The sequence below is a fragment of the Tyto alba genome, unplaced genomic scaffold (assembly GCF_018691265.1).
Source record: "Tyto alba isolate M040663 unplaced genomic scaffold, T.alba_DEE_v4.0 Super-Scaffold_14, whole genome shotgun sequence".
NCBI classification, from domain to species: domain Eukaryota; kingdom Metazoa; phylum Chordata; class Aves; order Strigiformes; family Tytonidae; genus Tyto; species Tyto alba.
Genome location: NW_024881276.1, coordinates 29,905,038 through 29,911,578, shown reverse-complemented (window position 1 = coordinate 29,911,578; position 6,541 = coordinate 29,905,038).

Genomic DNA, 6,541 nt, shown 5'->3' with positions numbered 1-6,541 from the left:
TTTCATTGTATTCAGGTTTGATGTGGAATATGGAAAAAAATGGGGAAGCATTTTCATTTTGGTTTTTAAGGCATTTTGTTTCATTGGTGCTTTCCTTCACCTCTCAGCAAAGCTGCTCTGCGAGCACTGATCCTAATGAAGACTGGTGTCCTGTGTCTCGTACACCTCTCCACTATAAACATTCAGCTCCCTGTGTGTTCCCTATCCCTCCTCCCACAGTAGCAGCTTCTGTATATTCTTTTTTCTTTCTTCTTTTTGCCTTTCAGAAAAGCAAAAACCACATAGCATAGCTTATATGACCAATTCATCTTCTAGTTGGCTGGCCAGCTGCTGTCAGAAGAGAAGAGGGTTGAGATTTCCCTGCCTTTTCCTCACTCTTTCGGTAGAGCTGCTTTCATCTATCCAGCTGCTGATTTTCGTGGAAGAGCATGAAGTTACTGTCTATCAAATGTGGCTGAAATCAATCAGCTGGTTCAAAGGTTATGGTGAGGGCACAGATAAGGCAGTCCCATGTGCTGTGCCACTTCATTACAGGTTTATTGGTAAGACAAATTGGGGGAGAGAAAAAAAATAATCTTGTTGATTCGGAGATACAGTCTTTTAAGATTAAAGCAGGAAGAATGAGTGCAAGAACATTGTCTCTGAGATTTTGGGAAGTTGGCTTTCCCCATTTAAAAAGAGGAAGCATTTTTCTTCATGCCTTTGCCAATACCAATTGTACTGTCTCACAGGAGGAGAGGGGAAGACTGTTTTTAGAACACTGCTTCCTCTTTCAACACATCCAGACACATGGGGCAAGGAAAGATTTGTCCTGTCCCCTTTGTTTGTTTAACTTCTCTGATATGGAAATGGTGTCTTTAAAGAAACAGCTGTTTTAAGTTCATGTGAGCCCATCTTTAACCTACTGCCTATATCATTAAAAAAAAAAGCCTTTATATTGTGAATTCCAAAATGAAAGATATATTAACATTCCAGCTGCACCAACATGAAATGGGAATGAATTCCCCAACTCTGTGTCTCAGTAGGTTTCCAAAGTTTCCAGAAAGTCCAGAGACCTCTATGATCCTAGCAAAAGTTCAGCCCTCAGTCATACCATGCTCCAGTTCTCTGAGGACATCCAGCTGACAGTGCTGTTGAACTACACCACTGCTAGTGTTATTCTAATGTAGATAACTTGGTAAATAAAATTAGGAGATTATATGCCACACAGAACAGAAATGAAGGCTCCAATGCAGAATATATTTAATAAAGATCATCCTGAAAGGGCAGAGAGACATTCTGTGAAATCTTGATTCAATTATCTAGTACCAGAAATCTTATTTCATGTAGAGCTAACCTTATAGTCGGGGCATCCTCTAACACTGATGTCTGCTTGCTTGTCTGCTCTCCGTTCAGTCATGTAAGCATCCAGTATGTGCATTTGTGCGGTGTAGCAAAGCATCATTTGTATTGCCGTTTATAAAGGAATTCAAAAGTAATGTTAAATAATGTTTTGACCTTGTGGAGGACTGTGATTAAGGCTTCATTGCTGACTTCTCACCTCAGATTAAATCACCTAGCTGCATTGTCCTTGTAATTTCCTCAGATCTTAAATGAGGACTATGGTACGCAGATACCATAGTGAGGGAAGAGACAGAAGACCCTTAAGTAAGCCGATGGACGTTGTGTGCATAATGACAGAGGAAGCAGGAGAGGGGTAAGGCCTGTAGCTAACGCATACAGCACCTGAGAAACCCCTGCGAGGCTGTGCCAATGCACCGGGAGGTGGACAGGGAAGCTGTATGTTCAGTGACTGCTAGGAGACAGATTTACTTTGCTGAATCAGGCAAGGCATTTCTTGGATGACTCCTATTTTCTTTGCTAAATTTCACTTTTCTGACCTCAGAAGAGGGTTTACGACTAAAAAGAAGGTGATAGGCTGTACTTCAGAGCTCCTACATGTGCTGCTCATTGAGATCTGACTTGGGGTAAAGGTGTACACCTCCAGGCATGATCCACAACAGTTGAAGGAACCTGCCACAGACAGACGAGGTTCTTCCTCCACACATAGAAGGAACTTAATGTAAAATTTCAGGCACGTGATATGAAGCGCAAATACAGATCAGTATAACAAGGATAGGAAGAATTCACAGCACTATGAAAAGGGAATGCCCGGCTCATTTTTTACTTCTGACTTCTCACCTCTTATGTATTTTGTTCACCTCACTTCATATTAAGCTGACTAAAACTCAGCTAAGCCATTAATGTCTACAGCTTTTACTCACAAGTAGCTAAGCAGCTATTCCTGGGGATCTGGGGTTTTTCCAGAGTTTTCTTATTTAATGAGCTAAGACCCAGCAAATCAGTTACAGTTAGATAAAAGGACTAAGTGACAAGGGGTGATATATTCAGAAACTCTAATTCTAGCCCCATAAAGCCAATGCCCTGGGCTCTCCCAAGACACTATCTCCTTCAGAAGGCAACAGCATGGGATCATTCTTTGGAAGATCACCTCTTTCCTTCATGACTACAGAAAAAAACTAGGCTACTTTATCCTCTTAGGCAAGGTTAGTCCATACAAATACCTCTCAGACACCTTGTGTTCCTCTTTCTACTCTGGAGGGAAGCTGGGAATCTAATTGTGACTGTCACTGAGGCCAGGCATGGCTAAGGTCAGATATCACAGTGCCACTTGAGAGGAATTGAAGCCAACTTTTACTTTTAAAGGTCAACTTTTCCTAAGAGCTCCTAAAAGCAGGACAGATGTTTTCTATTCAGCATGACCTGCAGTTTGGTCTTTCTTTTCCAAACTGAGTCCTCACAGGAAAGCATTTGTAGGTGAGAGCCCTCTCCTTCAGCCACAAAAGCCACAGCTTCACTGGGATGTGTAAAATGAGCCAACAGGCCTGGGGACAAGGTGCAGCCTCTGGCTGTACCCAGATGGGCTGCATGGCCCCACAGGTACCTGAGGCAGTACATGGCACCTACTGCCTCTTCAGAGAAGCAATAATTCAGAGAAGAACTGATCTTGAGCTAAGCTTGTGGAGAGTACAATGAGAATGAATCAATAAAATAAGTGAACTTCTGAGTTATGACTTAAACCGCAAAGTACAGAAGTATGCTTCCAACTGGCACAGTGTGCCAGGGGGTTTGGAAAAGTGATGAGTGAAACAGACTACTTTGAAGACCTGGAACTTATCACAAAATTATTTTAGACATGAAATGCAAAGCAGAGCAGGATGATTAAGGAATGGAGAAGTGAGGAAGACTGAGGGAGAGCAGCCTAGGCTTGTAGGGAACAAAACAGATTATAGAAGAGGGCAAAAAGGTAAGACAGCAAGAGAAGGAACAGGAGTTTAGCAGGTTCCAGTCAATGCAGTGGAGTGAGTGTACCAGGGAGGAAGGGAACACCGAGCTCAGGGCCAACCAAGGGACTAGGGATGCAATCCCCCACTAGCTCCACATTTTTCTTTTATTTCTCCGTATTGGTAACTTCGGTGTCTTCCCTCAGCAGGTCCTGGAGGCATCAGGGAAGGCTGGCGGGCTGCAGAGCACAAATCTGCATCTGCTGGCTGCCCGGCCAGAAAGAGTCCCACTGAACAGCATAGCCAGAAAGGCTTTCAGAAACTTTAACTTTACATCCATGACAAGCTACCGAAAAAGCTTTTAAATTGATTCTTAACCAGAAATAGAGTAAGAATTTGTGATATTAAGTTACTCATATTTTTCTGATGCAGGTTGGGAAATAACCATTATTACTTAGCAAAATGTAATTTTCTAGTAATCATTGGTTATTGAATAAGTGGTATTGAGTGTCTGTGAAAATCAAGGCTCCTTCCCTTGATACTGCACTGTCATGAAAAAGAAAGTTGAAAATAGCTGCTGTTTTACAGAAAGTACAGTGAATAATCAACAGGCTTAGCTGATCATCTGCATGCAATATACTGGAAATTGCTCATTTGCACTTCCTAAAGCAGAATCCTTTCTTATTTCTTGCTTATAAATTGGATTTCCTTAAGTTAATTTTGCATGCTTTCAAGCAATTTCTGTAAAATACTGAAGGCATAGAATGATAATGATATCAAAAAGACAAATGAGAAACTACTGGGGAAATCTTATAGAGGAAATCCTAGTTCCAGCAGCACTGATGTGGATTCACTAACTCTAGGATTTCAACCTGGAGAAAGCACCAGACCAAAGAATCTGTTCAATAACATTCAGTTCATTCATTATCCCATCGAGTCTGACATCATGTCATTCACATATTGTCTCTCATTCCCACTCCCTTCTCTCTGATCCTGTTGTCTACATTACACTTTTTTAAGTCCCCCAGAGCAGGGACTTTCTTTTTCAATCAATGTGAGTAACATAGTTAGAAAGACAATGTAAATCACAACTGGAGCTTTGCACATGGGTTAGATTTTCAGACGCACTGACATAACAATACAATGAGACTCTGAAACTCACCCTAACCAAGCACAACTTGCTGATCACTGTCAAATATTATCTATGAAGATTAAAGTTGTAGATGTATTATGCTTAGGCATTTTGAAGACACTAGATAGGTCTACTCAGGCTGTAAAAGGACATGTTGACAGCAGGCTTTCCACATTCTTCCAGTCTGGTTGATGCAAATGATGACCACTCTTTCCTTCAAAACCTAATGCACTGTTCTGACCAGATGCCTGTGTCTTATTTACCTGAGTTTTCTCATGTGCTGAAAATATTCAGCTGTCTCATGGCTAAAAACATTTCTGATGCACAGAACTATACCTGTGCAAAAAACAACTTTGTCCTTGTAGATCTTAGGGTGGGGGGTCAAAAGAAAAGGGCAAGACCTGAATCTAAGAGTCTTTCTAGAACTTCGTGAGTGTGAGAATAAAATAGTAACGAGGGAAATATCATCTGAAATACTCTTAATAATGAAGTCCATTGGTGTAGCACTACCACCTTTGTTATTCCAGCTCTGAGCCCGGCCTTGCTCATTGTATCCTGCTCCTTTCTGAAAAATTATAAAACGCTGCCTGCAGCGCAGTATGTCAAGAATATAGCAAAGGTGATACCAGAAGGGTGCACAGAGCAGACAAAGGGTATGTCATCTCAGCACCAATATGGGAGCAGCTGTGAGAAACAAATGACTTTTTAGCTCTTGTCTTTGCACTGGAGCCTCTTGCAAAAGCGAGGACTGGGACCTTCTGAGTCTCATACAGCAAGAGACAGTCTCACAACTCTGGAAGCAAGACCTCGTTCACATATTTACTAAATTAAAAAGGCAGTTTACTAGAGCAAGTAGTAAAAAGATTAAGACTGGTGTTAGGCATTGTCCTCCTTTACCACAGTGGACTCACTTGCTCCTCTGTTGGTGGCTGAAACCTGTAACTGGACACCTGGAATTCTTTACCCCTAAAGAAGCTGCAGAAGAAAAGGAGGTGGGGATTGCAAGGTAGAGGAGAAACACTACCTGAAAAGCTTAAGTTACCTGATCCGTTCTCATCTGAAATTATAACTGTGTTCTGGACTATACCAGCAAAATTCAGAGAGAATTTCCCACTATGGTATAAACCTGCAAAGATGCAGAAACCAGTATCAGAAACCAGGGATGTAACACCCTATCATTGGATATTTACCACAATAAAAGCCACAGAGCAGTTGATCAGATCGAAGTGCAAATTAGAATGAGAAGGGATATTGAAATATCTTGGAAAACTTGAACTGTTATTATGTAGCTTTCCCTGATGTGAAATACCCCGGTCTCAATGAGATTAAAGTTTCAAAAGCAGATTGCTTGTAACGTATGAAAGAAGAATTTGCATTGTATACATACATACCTGTTTGCATTGACGAAAGAGTTTACTTGTGGAAAATTTCTCAACTATAGGCTTGCTATAGTTCCTGCCATGCGATTTGGAAGTGAGGGAAGACACCTACTCTCATGTGAGCACAGCAGTCCAACAACACTTTGTCCAAGAAATGTAGAAATAGAGCCCAAATGTTCAAACACAGTGCTGGGAAAGAACCAGGTGAGGTTTCTAATTTGTAATGTTTTTAGCATCCAAAACTATGTAGAAAAACTATCACTCAGCTGCAGAATATCATTGCATTACCAAAAATTTGATCTAATTCCTTTCAGTGAACTTTGTGCACAAGGCAGAAGTGATAGGTTTTATTTTGACTTTAGTAAAGTTTTTTCATAGTATCTTACAAGATACTGTCACAGACAATTTAAGGAAAACTGGTCTAGGCAAAAGGAGACAAACGTGGGGCTTACAGTGGGTCATAAATTATAAATGAGTTGATGTCTCACTTTTGAGGAAGAGGCAAATGCAATACAGAATACACAGACCTCACTGTAGTCCAGGAAACATGTAAAACAATTCTTCCAGCTATTCAGCACTAGTAAGGCCATGTGGAGAGCTATATCCAGTGCTGGGAAAAGTCAGGAGGAAGACAAAAACATGCTTTCTGAAGGAATGTGGTTTTATGTGGTCTGGCAAAAGGAAAACTGATGGCAACATAATGTCAGTCTTCAAAAATGTGAAAGGCTTCTGAAAACAGGAAATGA